This window comes from Musca domestica, unplaced genomic scaffold, assembly GCF_030504385.1.
Source record: "Musca domestica strain aabys unplaced genomic scaffold, Musca_domestica.polishedcontigs.V.1.1 3, whole genome shotgun sequence".
NCBI lineage: Eukaryota > Metazoa > Arthropoda > Insecta > Diptera > Muscidae > Musca > Musca domestica.
In genome coordinates this window covers 11,304,489-11,321,936 of record NW_026712299.1, presented here as the reverse complement: position 1 = coordinate 11,321,936, position 17,448 = coordinate 11,304,489, and positions in this window count along the sequence as shown.

The window sequence follows — 17,448 nt, the reverse complement described above, 5'->3', positions numbered from 1 at the left end:
GTAATCGGTCAAAATTTAGATATAGCTCCCATATATATCTTCGTCCGATTTGCCTTTTATTTTATCAGCCCGAATAGTATGGAATTTTGCACATACAACCAAATTAGGCATGAAATAAGTATGCCAAATTTGAACGAAATCGGTTCAGATATAGCTATAGCTCCCATTTATATTGGTAATCCGATTTGTTATTTTTGTCCTCCGCAGCCGTATTATGTACTCTGTAACAACAATATTTGGGGAAATATAGCAAATTCAGCTCAGAAATACATTTGCTAAATTTTATCGAGATCGGTTCAGATTTGGATATAGCTCCCACATATAACTTCGTCCGATTTAGGTTTTATTGTGCACCAAACGTCTAATATTTGTCCAAATGGGATGACATTTGGCACTTACGACCGAATTGAGTCTAGAAGCTAGTATGCCAAATTTGGTGAAGATCCGTTCAGATATAGTTATAGCTCCCATATATATTGTTCATCCGATTTTTTATATTTGTTACCGCTATATTTGCTACAGCTCAGAAAAATCTTTGCCAAATTTTATCGAGATCGGTTCAGATTTGGATATAGCCCCAAAAAATATATATTTATCCGATTTCAAATTAATTGTGCACCAACTGGGCAATACAAGTCCGAATTTAAAAGATACAAATGCTTCGGCATATATAGTCCTTTGAACTTTAAATTATTATACCCTACACCACAAGGTGGTCAGGGTATTATGTCTTTATGCATTTGTTTGTAACAGGCAGAAGGAAACGAGATAGACCCATAGTTCCTTTTGATGATCTGCATAGAATCACATTCTGAGTCGATTTATGCATGTCCGTCCGTCCGTCCGTCTGTCCGTCCGTCTGTCCGTCTGTCCATGTATTTTTGTAAACAAAGTACAGGTCGCATTTAGTGCCCGATCCAGATGAAATTTTGCACAGATCATTTGTTTGTCCCAAGGACGAACCCTATTGAAATTGGAAATAATCGGTCAAAATTTAGATATAGCTCCCATATATATCTTCGTCCGATTTGCTTTTTTTATTGTGCACCAAACGTGTAATATCAGCCCGAATTGTATGGAATTTTGCATATACACCCAAATTAGGTCTGAAAATATGTATGCCAAATGTGATCGAAATCGGTTCAGATATATCTATAGCTCCCATATATATTGTTCATTCGATTTGTTATTTTTGTCCACCGCCGCCGTAATATGCACTCTGGAACAACAATATTTGGGGAAATATATCAAATGCAGCTCAGAAATACATTTCCTAAATTTTATCGAGATCGGTTCAGATTTGGATATAGCTCCCATATATAACTTCGTCCGATTTACCTTTTATTGTGCACCAAACGTCTAATATTTATCCAAATGGGATGGAATTTGGCACTTACGACTGAAGTGAGTCTAGAAGCTAGTATGTCAAATTTGGTGAAGATCGGTTCAGATATAGCTATAACTTCCATATATATTATTCATCCGATTTGTCATATTTGTTACCCACAGCCTTAATATGCACTCCGTAACAACGATATTCAGGGAAATATATCAAATACAGCTCAGAAATATCTTTCCAAATTTTATCGAGATCGGTTCAGATTTGGATATAGCTCCCATATATATCTTTTTCAGATTTCAAATTAATTGTGCACCAAATGGGCAATACAATTCCGAATTTAAAAGATACAAATGCTTCGGCATATTTAGTCCTTTGAACTTTAAGTTATAATTATAGTATTAGTAATTAAGTCATAGCGTGTATCATTGAATTATCCCATAAAACCTTTTATTGTTATGTGGAGCTCTACTAAATTAGCAAAGTGGTGTAGGGTATCATAAAGTCGGCCCCGCCCGACTTTAAGACTTTCTTTACTGGTTATTATAATTATAGCGTGTACAATTCTACCATTACAACGTTTAATTGTTATGCGGAGCTCTTCTAAATTAGCAAAGTGGTGTGGGGTGTCATAAAGTCGGCCCCACCCGACTTTAAGATTTTCGTTACTGGTTTTTTAACTGGCGAAGTTACTTATAATATTCCTTTTCGCAGAACTCGTAATTTCGAACCGTTAAAATTATCTCTGGGAAGAACTAATTTCGCAATCAGTAACCCATTGAGATCCATGCGTGTAATCTACAATAGTCTATGTAATAGTATTTGTTTAAGTAATTCGATGAACTCTATTAAAAGATCTATTCTCCACATGTGATTGTATATGTTCACTTACCTATTTTTATACCCTCACCATACCCCATATACCGTACCCCCCGATTTTCGGTAATTTTGATAATTTTAGCGACATTATTTACCGGGATTGTTTGAAATTTCGCATGAGAAGTTCGTAATGGATACTTCAGCCCATGCCAGAAAATTGTCTGTGCAGGTCCACGTCTTCGTATAGCCCCCATATAACAGTACCCCTATATTCGGTATTTTGATGATTTTAGCTTCATTATAAACAGATTTTCCTTCGAGTTTCGCATTTAAATATTGTAATAACTTATGACAAAAGTTGCCTATGCAGGTCCACGTCGTCGTATAGGCATTCGGTATTTTTAAGATTTTAACAGAATTTTTTGGTGGAGGGTGTTAAAAGTTCGGCCCGGACGAACATACAACTTACTTGTTTATTTTAGAAAGCTCATTTTTGCGGTACCTGATCTACATTTTTGCGGTACCTGATCTACATCTCCCTTTGCGGAACCAGTAGACCCAGCATTTGAGCACTAGTTGTTAGAATCTTTAAGTTCATTTTCACGGCACCTAGTCTACAGGAGTGGGAGTCGGCAGGGGTGGGAGTGAGAGGCTTGGGAACGAACGAAAAAGAAGTATAACTTTCAAATGGTTCTTTTCTCTCAGTGTACTCATTTGATATTTAATTACAAAACCCTTTAAGATGGAAAGTTGTAAAATGTCCCCAATTTGTTTTTGTAATGTTGCATTCTGATGCAAAATCTCGTCGTCCTAAATTGGATGCATGTTGGAGAGGATGCAGCTGCAACTCCCAGACTAACTTTTGCAATTTCATGCATTTCTGATTAATGTCCCAAATAAGTAAACACAATTGTTTGGATTTTGATTTGTATGCTGATGTTGTTGTTGAAGAAATTTGTTGTTGTTTTGTTGCAATGAAGTTAAAGTTTAATTGCTTTTCGCAAGAGATAAATAAATAATATCACAAATGTAAGCCCACACGAATTTTGTGGAAGGTCTAAATTATTTAGAATTTCTTAAAAGTCGTTAATGGGTAACGGTAATATTAACAGCAGAAAGCCACTATTTCCGTTTTAATTAGTAAAAATAATAAAATTACTAACTTTCTTCCCGCACCAAGTCAAATTTTCCATTCATTCCGTTATCTCTTTGACGCAACTTCGAACCACAAATTCCGCTGCGCCATTATGTTCTAATAACATCGTCAATTTTGCCTGTGGTTAATTAACTGATTCTTCTTCCATCAACAATCACCAACATCCACTCACACATATATGCCTGTCTATCCATCTCTAATTTCACACAAAACGCTGTGGTTTGTTGTTATCCGGAAAGTTCTAAATTCTTTCAAACAGCATACTTAAATGCTGCCACTTGTTGGTTGCATCAAACCATGTTGGATTACTTAATATGCACGGAATGTGCTTAAGTGTTTGCATGGCGGATGGTAGATTTGTGATTTGAAGTTCAACATGAGGCGCAATGGAGATAACCGTTTATATAGAACATACATTCATTAATATGTATGTATGTATGTGTTATGTTGAATGAAAGCTAAATATAAATTTGCAGATATTGGCATTTCCAAGAATAGTTGTTAATTTTTTGTTTTGAAATTTAATTTTGCGAACACCCAAGATACCTCAATTCTTATGTTCGGTAATATATATTGGGTGAGATGAAAAACTGCAACGAATTTCTGACTGCTGTCATTTCTAAGCCACTCGTCCGACAGCTCTTAATATTATTCCAGTGACAGCACATAATATTGTTTACAAGCGTACAAAAGCATTATGGTGAGAATTTTCAAGAAAAAAAGTTATTCGTGATGGAATTCAAGCGTGATAGCGTGATTTCTTTTTCTTTGGCTGGAAAACCACAAGTGGATATCGTAAGAGCACTCCAGCATTTAAATGTGAATAAATCTTTTGTGTCTCGTACCATCGCTCGTTACCGTGATACTGGTAGTGTAACACGACGTCAAGAAAGTGGGCGGAAGAAAACAGCAACATCAGCAGAAATGGTTCGAAAAGTAAAGAAGATACTTGATCGAAACCCACGTCACAGTGACCGAAAAATGGCTCGAGTGCTGAACGTATCGTTGTACTCTATTCGGCAAGTATTGAAAGATGAGCTCCGGGTAAAGTCATTGAAATTCCAAAAAGTGCAAGAACTTTCACCGCAACAGAAAGAAAATATACTCAAAAGAGCTAAAGAGTTGCTTCGCTTGGCCGAAAGTGGTGAACTGCCGAATTTGGGTTTCTCCGATGAGAAAATATTCTTTGTCCAACAGTTTGTAAACAAACGAAATGCTCGTGTTTACTTGCCAAAGATGTCAGCTGAAAATGTGCACCTTCGGTTGGCCACCAGAACTCAAGCGTCTGCCATGGTGATGGTGTGGGCCGCCATAACAGCCGATGGTCGCTCTCTGCTCGTATTAATCGACCGTGGCATCAGAAATGCCGAATATTATCGCGAAAATATTCTGGAGGGTGTATTAAAGCCTTGGGCACGCAAACATTTTGGCCACAGACCTTGGACATTCCAACAGGACTCAGCACCATCGCACTCAGCACAAAGTATGTTTACAAATTTATTCATTTCTAGCGCACAATGACCACCAAAATCTCCGGATACCCATCCGTTGGATTATTGTGCCTGGAGTATTTCGGAAAGCAATGTTGGCACTGGAAAATACCAAAGTGTCGATCACCTTAAGCAAGCGCTTCGCCGGAAATGGGCCAAAATACCTCAGAGCAATAGTCGGGCAGCGTGTGACGGTTTCATTGACCGTTTGAAGGCCATAATTCGTGCCAAAGGTGACAAATTCGAACAAATCTAAACGTATTCTAAAATTTGATGCTATTTCCGAATTTTTTTTTGCATTTATTCAATAAAATTAAAAAAAGTAAAAATTATGGCGTTTGACTTTGTTGCAATTTTTATGTCACCCTGTAGTTAGATCGACTCAGCCAAGCGAGATTGGAAGTTCCATAGACAACATGGATGATCTAGGTATAATATTTCGTAGGGCTATTGCCTAATCAAACTTATGATACCTTCAAGCCATCGTGTTGTATGATATGAAAATAGTAGAGTCGAATTATTTATTTCGACTCCGACTTAAAGTAAATTGTTGGACGTTAGATTGCGGCTCCAAATCCACAACCCTGTTTCGTACTGGGTCGTAGCTTTGAAGGTATGAAATTCTGTTATTTAAGGTGGGGCCCTACCGTGTGCGGTTTGTCACAATTCAGCTATAGCTAATATCTCGCACATCGTGCTTAGGTGTCAATTTGTATTCCCTCCACCCTGAAATGAAGGTTATATTAAATTTGCCATCCCAAAATATATTTTCTTTATATTTTTTTGAGCAGCGTTGTTCACGGATAAGTGAACATGTTTTTATAATAAAAGAGAATAGCGGGGTCTCCCTAGTGTAGAAGAGAAGGGTTAGTTAAACAGGGATCTCTTTAATACAGTCTACATTAAATATGATAAGAACATGTGGCGAGCAGACCTTTGAGTTAGAAATAAATAATTCAATTGCTGCATGTGGAGTGTTTGAGTTAGATTACGGGATGAGATCTTAACTCATACTGATAATCAAGTGTAGCATATTTGCTTGCCAAAAGTGAGATAGCTACGCATGTTTTATGACCTCCCCTAGGATTTATGGCGGCATGGTGCACAGGCATTTGTACATTTGTATCGCTCTCTCTCTCTCTTTCTCTCTCTCTCTCTCTATATATATATATCTCTTACACTTTATGCTAGACCAGGTTAAGGAAAATTTTCATAAGTAAAACTTAAGAATTATTTTAAATGACTAAAACAGTGTAGTAAAAATAGTCAAACGGTGTAAACATTATTCCGCGTACAAGCGTAAAATTTTAAGTGAAATTTGGCACAAAGGTTTATTTTGTATTCAGGCTAATTTGTTCTGAAAATGGGCTATTTGGTTTCACGTTTAGGAATAGCTCGCTATAACGGTACCACCCGATTTTCGGTATTTTTAAGGTTTATGCCAAAATTTCCAACCAAATGGGGTTTTTTGGTAGGTCTGTCGCTACAGGTCCACTAATAGCTATAGCCCCTATATAACGATACCTCCATGTTTTTGGTATTTTGAAGCTTTCCATCCAAATTGGGTGATAATATGGGTTTCGCTATTACCCGTGAATACTATCGATTAGGCATCAAACAGATGCCAGAAAAGTGGCTCACTATTTTAACATAATTTGAGCTTAATTGTTTTATACAATTTTTTTAAAGTTCTACGACTATAGATTTGAAAAAAAAAATGGTTCACATTGCATAAGAACTTGATTTTTATACCCTCAGCCATATGGCTACAGAGGGTATCAAATGATATGATACGGTCAAAACGTGCCTAATCGAAATAACGGTTTCAGACCCTAGGTCTCTTTAGACCAGATCCGTTTCAGAACATTTGGAGTCGATGTAGCGGTGTCCGTCCGTCTCTCTGGATAGCTGGCTGGTGCGCACGATAACTATTTTTGTCAAACTTAGATCGGGTTTGGAGATGGGCAATATCGGTCCACTCCTTCGCGTACCTCCCCCACAAAAGGTCGAAGTTAGCAATACATGTATTTTTTGCACAGAAAGAGGAACGATAATCCGATTTTGCTCCAACTTTGCAAATTCTAATATTTCCGTCAGTGCTAGGCCAGGTGTGAAAGTGGACTATATCGGTCCACTCCATCAAGTACCTCCCCCGCAAAGGGTCAAAATTTTAAATAATTACAACTCTCATAAAATGCGATGTAAGAGTGCGATTGTGTTCAAATTTCACAAATCTCAATATTTATATTAACCCCAGGTCCACTCCACCCCCCACAAATGGTTGAAATTTAAAAACAAATATTTTTTTTGCACAGAAAGAGAAACGGTAATCCGATTTTGCTCTAACTTTGCAAATTCTAATATTTCCGGCAGTGCTAGGTCTAGTGCCAAAGAGGATAAAATCGGTCCATTTTTATCAATTTTAAATAATTACAACTCTCATAAATTGTGATATAAGAGCCCGATTTTCTTCAAATTTCACACATCCCAATATCTATATTAATTTAAGGTCTGGTATTAAGATGGCATATATCGGTCCACTCCTATTTGTTTTTTGCACAGAAAGAGAAACGGTAATCCGATTTTGCTCTAACTTTGCAAATTCTAATATTTCCGTCAGTGCTAGGTCTGGGGCGAAAATGGACAATATCGGTCCACTTCTTCTGGTACCACCCCCACAAAGGGTCAACATTATAAACAATTACAGCTCTCTTAAAATGTGATGTAAGATTCCGATTGTCTTCAAAATTTCAAAAAACCTAATATTTATATTTACCTAAGGTCTGGTGTTAAGATGGAATATATCGGTCCATTCCTTCTGGTACCTCCCCCACAAATTATCGAAATTTAAAAAAAAAAAAAATAAAAATAAAAAAAAAATATTTTTTTGCTCAGAAAGAGAAAGGATAATCCGATTTTGCTCCAACTTTGCAAATTCTAATATTTCCGTCAGTGCTAGGCCAGGTGTGAAAGTGGACTATATCGGTCCACTCCATCAAGTACCTCCCCCGCAAAGGGTCAAAATTTTAAATAATTACAACTCTCATCAATTGTGATAGAAGAGTCCGATTGTCTTCAAATTTAACAAATCCCAATATTTATATTAACCCAAGGTCTGGTGTTACAATGGAATATATCGGTCCACTCCATTCCCACAAATGGTCGAAATTTAAAAAAAAATATTTTTTTTTTTCACAGAAAGAGAAACTGTAATCCGATTTTGCTCTAACTTTGCAATTCCTAATATTTGTGTCAGTGCTAGGTCAGGTGTGAAAGTGGACAATAACGGTCCACTCCATCAAGTAAGCTCATAAAAAGCGAAGTCAACATCCGATTCCATTCCAGACATCCCAATATTTCCATGAACACAAGATCTGTTATGAATATGGTAGAAATCGGACCATTTCTTTTGCTACCTGCTCCACATAGGGTTTCACATTTGGAAAAACAAAACGCTCAAAAAAAAAAAGAGAAATAAGCATCCAACTCTCTTCAGGATCCTGAGATGAATATGGTATCTAATATTTCCCATAAATTGGATATAAATGTTCGATTTTTTTATATTTTTATAATAATATTTATATCGTATTTATTTAGGTCCGATATGAAATGGACAATATTAACCCATTCTTTCAAAACACACTCCACAGAGGGCCAAGAGTTTGAAAATTCATAACAGAAGTAAAAATATTTTTAAATAATCGAACATTGGCTCAGGGTATACATCTGTCGGCAAAACCGACCTATACTTTTTTACTTGTTTTTCTTTTCAAAAATTGTTAATGCTGTAACCTTCCTCCCTTCTGCAAACGATGAAATATACATAATGCAAGTTTGTTGTCCAGGAAACCATATGCATAGTATGTGCCACAAATAAGCATCACATGTCTTCTGTATAATGTCAGAATGTATATCCCTCGAAGTAACTCTTTTCCCTATATTGAAAGCCAATGTTTGGGTATATGAGTGCATGTATGTGTGAAGACAACAAGTTCCACTTATATGCTCAACATGTTACCACCCTTTCGCCACCTCCTTCTTCTCCTCCTCCTCTTCCTCCTCCTTGGCCATCGTCATTTGTGACAATTTATGTGAAACGCTTAAATTGCTTGGCATGTCATTAAGACGAGTTGACATACTCTGAAGGAAACTAACTAACCAACCAAACTACAAACGAATGAACCATTGCCGAGCAGTGAAGAGTACATAGCACAAGTTTTAACCACAAAACTCACAAGTGCTTCAACAGCTCCCAAAAATGGACTACTTGCTGGCTTGGCTGCTTTTTCTTCTCTTCTTTGCAAATTGGTCTTAATTTATAAGGCGGATTCGCAACAAAGTATTGCCGGTGGCGGTTGGATAGGGTCGGGTTGGTCGGTCGGTTTATTTGATTCCTTCCTCCTTGGGTATGTCTCAAAAAATGAAAGTTTATCATTGTTGTCTAATGTATTGCGAACAGGGATCATTTGCTGAGGGCGGTCTCCGCATACGAGACTTGCAACATTGTATGGCTGACGGTGGTAAATTGTTTCATGCAACATTTTACATACCAAACACATATCACACATTGTTGGCATATATTTGGCCTCGGCCTGCTCGGCTGCCTGCCTCGCATGGATTTCTTATATTTTTCTTTCCCGTTCATATTTTTGGCAAACATTTCATGTAAAGTTTTTCTGCATTGTTTATGACACAAGTTTGCAATATTTCGTTGGAGTTTCTTGGCCACATGTTTGTTTCCTTCATAGTTGCTTGTGTTTTTGGGTGGGGGCAAAAGTTTCGATGAAGGGTTGCCTTGTTGTAATAATACCTTATAATATCGAACGTGGTCGTAAGTAATGTGAGTGTGTGTGTGTGCGGGCGAGTGTGTGCCACGATGTAACGAACCAACCGAAAAAGGCGATGAAGAAAAAGTTTTTGCAACACTTTATTTTATGGCACCTTTTTAAGTTTCATACTCGCATATCATTCTCAGGGTTTGTTATGAATAGTTCGAGCATCATTTATCCTGCAATCGAAGTGAAATGAATTTTTTATAATTTTTCGGTAGGAAATATTTCTTCATTTCGTTTTGGTAAATAATTTAAGAAGGCAAATTGGTTTCATAAAAAGTTCATACGACCAAAACTTACAACAGGGGTTCGAGAAAATTATATACCGAAAAATTGATGCAGAAACTTATACCTTGACATAAAAATAGGTCATAGTATCACTGGACATGATTTGTGATACGTAGCAGGGGTACGAAATACATGTGCCATTTATACTGTACCTTATTAAAATAAAAATATTCGCCTTTTAGCCGTCATTCTCTCCCCTCTCTCTCCTTCTGTGTGTAAGAGGCAAATTTATAAAGAGATGAAAATGATCGAACACCTTTTGGACTAATCCTAACGTACCAGATTTCGAAAATATATGGCGGAGCCGGGTTCCACACAATGGAAACGTACGACCCGAAATTCCCTCCATTTGAGCTGTTTTAGCCATTATTTGCACAATAAACCTGAAATCAGATTAAGGATATATATGAGAGCCATAACCAAATCTTAGCCGTTCTCGATAAAATATGGCAAATGTATTTCCGAGCTCTATAAGATATTTGGTACTAAATATCATCGTTGTCAAATGCATATTACGAATGTGAGGGACCTTAAACACCAAGTCGTATAGAAGATATATGTATGGGAGCTATGGTTATATCGGAACCGATTTACACCAAATTTGAAGTACTGGTTTCTAGAATGAATTCAGTCGTAATTGCCAAAATTCAGTCCATTTGGGCTGATATTAGCCATTTGGTGCACAATAAACCTGAAATCGGTTGTAGTTATCGAGGTCGGTCCAAATTAGGATATAGCTCCCATATCCTAATTTGGACCGACCTCGATGAAATTTGACACAGGTATTTCGAGAAGTATCTGATGTCCGGCACCAAATGTCATTTTTTGGAAGTGCATATTACGCATAAGGGAGCTATAGCTATATCTGAACCGAATTTCTCCAAATTTAATGTACTGGCTTCTGACTGAATTCGGTGGGATGTACCAAAAGTCAGATCATTTGAACTTAAATTAGCCATTTGGTGCACAATTAACCCGAAATCGGTTAATGATATATGGGAACTATATCTAAATCTGATTCTATTATCACCAATTTCAATAAGGTTCGTCCTTGGGTCAAACAAATATTGTTTGCAAAATTTCATCACAATCGGATGATAAATGCGACCTGCATTTTGTTCGCAAGAGTGGAAGGACAGACGGACAGACGGACTGACACGCATAAATCGACTCAGAAAGTGATTCTATGAAGATCCTCAAAGGTAACTAAGGGTCTATCTCATTTCCTTCTCCATGTTACAAACAAATGCACAAAGGCATAACACACTTACCACTATGTGGTGTAGGGTATAAAAAGAATCACTGACTTGTTTCGCTAGTTAGGAGATATATAAGTATTTTAAATTGTGCCCCCTTGTGGGGGAGGTACTAGAAGGGTCTTTAGTAAAAATTTTAGGTTGTGTGACATTTGATGAGAATTGGATGCTTATTTCGCATTTGATGAGCGTTTTGATTATTGGAAACTTTGACCCTTTTGGGGGAAGTACCAAAAGGAGTATTCCAAAATATTCCATCTACATATTAAATCTTGTGTTAGTACAATTATCCTTATCGGATAATAATTGCAATCTGCATATAATAATCCCAACCTGTGTTGTAAGGTGGAAAAATATAACAAAATGTACACTTCAATATTGTAAGTCAAATAAAAAAAAAAAATAAATTCACAAAATTGCAAAATTTATATTACTTTCATTATTGGCATCTTGTTTTCATTTATTTTTTTTAGATTTTATTTTTATGCCAAGAGGGCATTCTGAATTGACAAAGTTTGTCAAAATCTGTCAAACCATTCTTGAGATATAAGCATTCTAGTTAACATCCCCTTCCTTTGTATATATACATTGTATACATTTTGCTATATATATCCGATATATTTGCTATTGCCACCTACGTAGTGGTCAGAATGTACCTTTTTGTCTATTTGAGATTTCACCGGGATTAAAAATATTCGTGGTTAAATGGAACATTTGACATTCATTTATCGCAAATTTTATGATCTATTTCACTCACTAAATATTACCCGATGACCATCAAAATTGGCAAATATATGTAAGGCGAAGCTCTGATATTTAGATTAATGCTGATTTCATTGACGAATATAACCAAACAACGGAGATAAGGGAAACCGCACAGAGGAATCCTAATATTTAAATATTGTTTTGAATACATTGTGAGTAAACCGATTTAGGCCGTAAGAAGATTTACACGTTTGCACATCGTGGTTTCGGTCAAAAACCAAGGGAAAACTTTACATTGAAGTTTTTTCAGATCTTTTTTAGATTTCGTGTGATTTTGGATAATATTAGTCCAAGACTTATGATGATTATTCGAAAAGAGGAGCAATTAGCTTCAACATTTTCTTTTATAATGCAAGGAATTATTCTTATTATTCGTTTCTGCCGAAACGTTACCACAAGTTGTAGTGTTGTAGAGTATTAAAATATAGGCCCCGCCCGACTATAGCCTTTACTTACTTATTTATTTTATAATTTTGAAATAGTCCTAAAACGTATCCCAATACATTGACGGTTTCACCCATTTCATATTTCTCGCCCTTGAACTTAAAGTGCCATTGTGGCGTATGATAAATAAATGAAATAGTCCATCACATAAATGTTACGCATACGCCCCTATACTATACATATTTCTGGTGAAATAATTTAATTACTGAATTGCAAAAAGTCATTGCATTTTTTCCATAACCATCATTTTCATCATCAAATGCTATTAAATACTTAAAAAAGACTTTGAATTTCAATTGCATTTTAATTGCCACCTTTGAGAAGAAATGCATTTGTTTGCTTTTAAAAAGGAAATGCTAAGTGGAAAGTAAACATTTTATCTAGAAAATCAAAAGAATATATTAAAAACAGAATTGATACAATTTGTATATTTTCTTTATAATTGAAGCAAATAAAAGACTCGTATTTATCCAATTGGTCAGGGTCGATATTAAATCTTGGGAAATTAGAAACTCTGCATTAAAAAGTCACGATGCTTTTTTTCTGGAATGGAACAATAATATACAAGGAACATGCATTTATTTTTAGTATTTATCAGAAAATATACATTGAATTTTAAATCACTGAGTTTAAGATATTATTTTTCTAAAATATACGCTTTAAAAACTCAAAGATATATACCCTCTTGCCCATATCTAAATACAGTGCACCAGTCAGTCAGTCTGTGCCAGCCATCCCTCATATGATTTTTTCACAAAACAAATATTATTTTTATAACTATCGGGTGTAGAAAATAAAACTTTTGCTTTGTGACATTAGATGCAGTTGAATTGAAGTGAACTGAATCCAACGGCAAGCAATAAAACGAAAGAAGGATGTATGTGTATGTGTGTTTGTACGAAAGCTGATTTTGAAGATATTTAGAGGAGACAAATATTGTAATCAGTTTGGGAATAGTGCTGGGCGATACAGTCCTACAGTGGAATAACATCACAAAATATTATATTTGTGTTATATTTAAATAAATTAGAAGTCAATTTTAATGAAAAATGTATAGAAGATATTGGAAATGTCTTACAATAATCTATATTATTGCAAAACTTGGGATCACCAAAATAATAGATATAAAATTATTAAATTGGTCTTTGGATCCTGGACTCCACTCGTTTATAGCCCATAAAGAAGGTCTATTTTGTCCTGCCCTTCGAATTTGCAACTGACGCAATTGCCAGAGTATCGGAACAGAGTATTTTTGAACTCTTTAAGTTGCATATGCCAAGATCGATTTTAATTCACGATATTTGCATACCCTCAGCCATCCAGCCATATGGCTAGAGATGGTATATACAATTTGATACGGCCAAAACGTGCCTCATCGAAATACCGGTTTTAGACCGTAGGTCTCTTTGGACCTAATTCGTTTCAGGACACTTGGAGTCAATCTAGCGATGTCCGTCCGTCCGTCTGTCTGTTTTGCTGGTGCGCACCATAACTCACGAAGGGAGCATCTGATTTGGTCCAAAATTGGTACATCAAACTTATATCGAGTTCGGTGATGGACAATATCGGTCCACTCCTTCTGGTACCTCTTCCACAAAAGATCAATATTTTCCAAAAAAAAAAAAAATATTTTATTGCACAGAAAGGATTATCCGATATTAATCCAACTTTACAAATCCTAATATTTGCCTCAGTTCTAATTAGTTACGGAAATCATCAAGTACCTTCCCCATAATGGGTCAAAATTTTGAATAATAATAACTCTTATAAAATGTTAATATAAAAGTCCGATTATCTTAAATTATTATAATTCACAATAATATTATTAACTAGGGGTTTGGAGTGAAGATGGAATATATCCGCAGGTATGAGACCTGCCCACAAAGGGTCAGAATTTTGAATATCCGTAAAGCTCGTATAACGCTAAATTAACATCCGATTCCATTCAGACTTGACACATATCAATATTTGTAGATCTGTTATAAAGATGGTAGAGATCGGACCACTCCTTCTGGTACCTCCCCAACAAAGGGTCAAACTTTTTAACAACCTTGAAACTCATAAAACGCGATATTAACAACCGATTCCATTCAGACTTGACATATCTCAATATTTCTATCAACGCAAGGGGTTCTTAAAAAAGGGTAGAAATTCGCCTATTTCTTCTGTTATCTCCCCCATAAGGGTCAAAGTTTTGAATAACCAAAACGATCATAAAACACGAAATAAGCATCCGGTTATATTCATATTTCACACATCCCATTATTCTTATTTACACTGAATTTGCTGTAAATATGGTATGATATATCGGTCCACTCCTTCTGGTACTTTCCCCATAAAGGGCCAGCATTTTAAATACCCATGAACTACATTAAGTGCGTAATTAACATCCGAAGCCATTGGTACATCTCAATATTTCTATCAACACAAGATTTGTTATAAAGATGGTAAAGATCGGACCATCGGACCTTACATAGGGTTCTAGATTTTGACAAAACGCTCAAAAAAACCCATTATTCAAATTGTTGACCCTCTATGGAGTAGGTTCCGAAGGAAGTAACCAACATAGTGCAAAACTGGCACGTCGCAATATTTATAGCATATTTATTTAGGTCCGATACAAAACGGCTACTCCATAGAGGGTCAGCAATTTGAATAATCATAAGATATGTCAAAATACAGATATTTAAATTATCGAAAATTGGCTGATGGTATACATCTGTCGACAAAACCGACATGATACTCTTTGATTTGTTTAAAATCATTCCACCATTTACTCAAAGCGGGCCTTAAGTTTTTTTTTGTAACCAACCATGGCTCACTGTCATCTCACATTTTCACTTTGATTGCATCCGAAATTCTCATAGCTGTGAATTTCTTTTCCAGCGCAAGGCAACCGACACAAGTTTAATATTGATGAATGTCCCACAGGGTTACGGCTTCATTTTATGACTTATGCTGAGAATTACAACCAACCAACCAACCGAACGAACCGATCCCAACTAAAGTTGCTTTGTGCATTAACTTTGTGCAACGAAGTTCGATGTTGGCATATTCCCTCATTTAGATGGCGGATGGTGAATGGTGTGGAAATCTTCATTTGCTCTGCGTGATTCTATGCAAACTTTCTGCTTTGGTCCCTTGGTGATGCACTTAGTTAAAGCTGTCTTCGAACTATCTTGTACGGCTTGCAAAAGAAAAAAGTGTAAGGAATCAAGAAGGCATACAAAGAAACAGCACAAGAGTAAAGGAAGAATAGAAATAAACATACGTATGTTGGAGATGGATTTGGGTTTGTTGAAGATCTTATATATGATATCTAACATAATTTTTTGTTAGTATTTAAATTTTTTTGAAAATGTATCTAAAATAGACAAGTATAAAAGCTGAATACCCTCCACCATTTGGTACAAATTTGACAATTTTCAAACAAATAAAATCCGTTAAAAATTATGTATAAATCTTAAAAATACCGAATGTAGCCGTATATTAGGGTCTCTACGACGACGTGGATCTGCATAGTCAAATTTTGTCATAAGCTATTACAATATTGAAATGCGAAACTTGAAAAAATCTATTTACAATGTAGCTAAAATCATCAAAATACCGAATATGGGGAGGTACCATGGGGGTTATAAAACGTGGACCTGTACAGACAATTTTCTGGCATAGGCTGTAGTATCCATTACGAACTTCAAATAAAAAAATTTAAATAATTTCGGTAAATAATGTCGCTAAAGTCAGCAAAATACCGAATATCGGGGGTACCGTTACATGGGGGCTATACGAAGACGTGGACCTGCACAGACAATTTTCAGTCTTAGGCTATAGTATTCATTACGAACTTCAAATACCAAATTTGAAACAATTCCGATGAATAATGTCGTAACCGTTAAATGGGGGCTATACGAAGACGTGGACCTGCACAGACAATTTTCTGTCATAGGATATAGTATTCATTACGAAACTTCAAATAAAAAATTTAAAATAATTCCGGTAAATAATAATCGGGAGGTAGCGTAATATGGGGGCTACACGAAGACATGGACCTCCATGGTCCATTTTCAATACCAAAAGTCCTGCAGACATAATAAAAATTTGAGTAAATTTTTATCAACTTACCTCATTTTTTTCGGAAGCTACAGTGATTTCCACAGACGGACAGACGGACGGTCATTGCGACATAGAATTTTATGCTGATCAAGAATATATATACCTTGTGGGGTCTAAAATGTATATTTCGAGGTGTTAAAATCGGAATAACAAACTCCATTCTACGGTGGAGGGTTAAAAAATTAGTAAAAATCGCATAACAAATTTTAGAAAAATCTCAGAATAGAAAATTAGCTCGGTATTTAAATATTTTTGAGTTGGAGTATTTGTCCTGATGTTACATACAAGTGAGGTTATTGTTTCAAATCATTCAAGATCTGGCTCGTCGGCGATTTCGAAATTTACGTTATGGTTTTGATAAGGATTCGAGCGAGGATAGACCAGGATGTCTGTATGCATGAATTGGTCTGAGCAGAATGTCTGTTTAAAGGAAAAAGTTTGATAAGGATATGCTTGTAAAAAATTGGTCCGACAAGGATGTATTTGTAGGAGAACTGGCCGAGCCTGAATTTTTGTATGGATGAACTGTTTGGACAATGAAGTCTGAATGAAGGAACTAGTACGACCAGTATATCTATATGGGCGGGTTGGTCTGACCCGGATATCTGTATAATGGAACTGGTTTGATCAGATACCCCAAAGAATGAGTTGGTTTTGCGGTCTTTCATGAGGAGACCACTGGCCTCTATGAAAAGACCAACTGGTCTTCTATGAGAAGATCAACAGGACTTCTATGAGAAGGCAACTGACCTTTTCGGTGAAGTCCAACTGGCCTTCTATGAGAAAACCTATTGTCCTCCTATAAGAAAACCTATTGGCTTTCTATGAAAAGACCAACTGGCCTTCTATGAAAAGACCAACTGGCCTTCTATGAGAAGACCAACTGGCCTTCCATGAGGAGACCACTGGCCTCTATGAAAAGACCAACTGGCCTTCTATGAGAAGC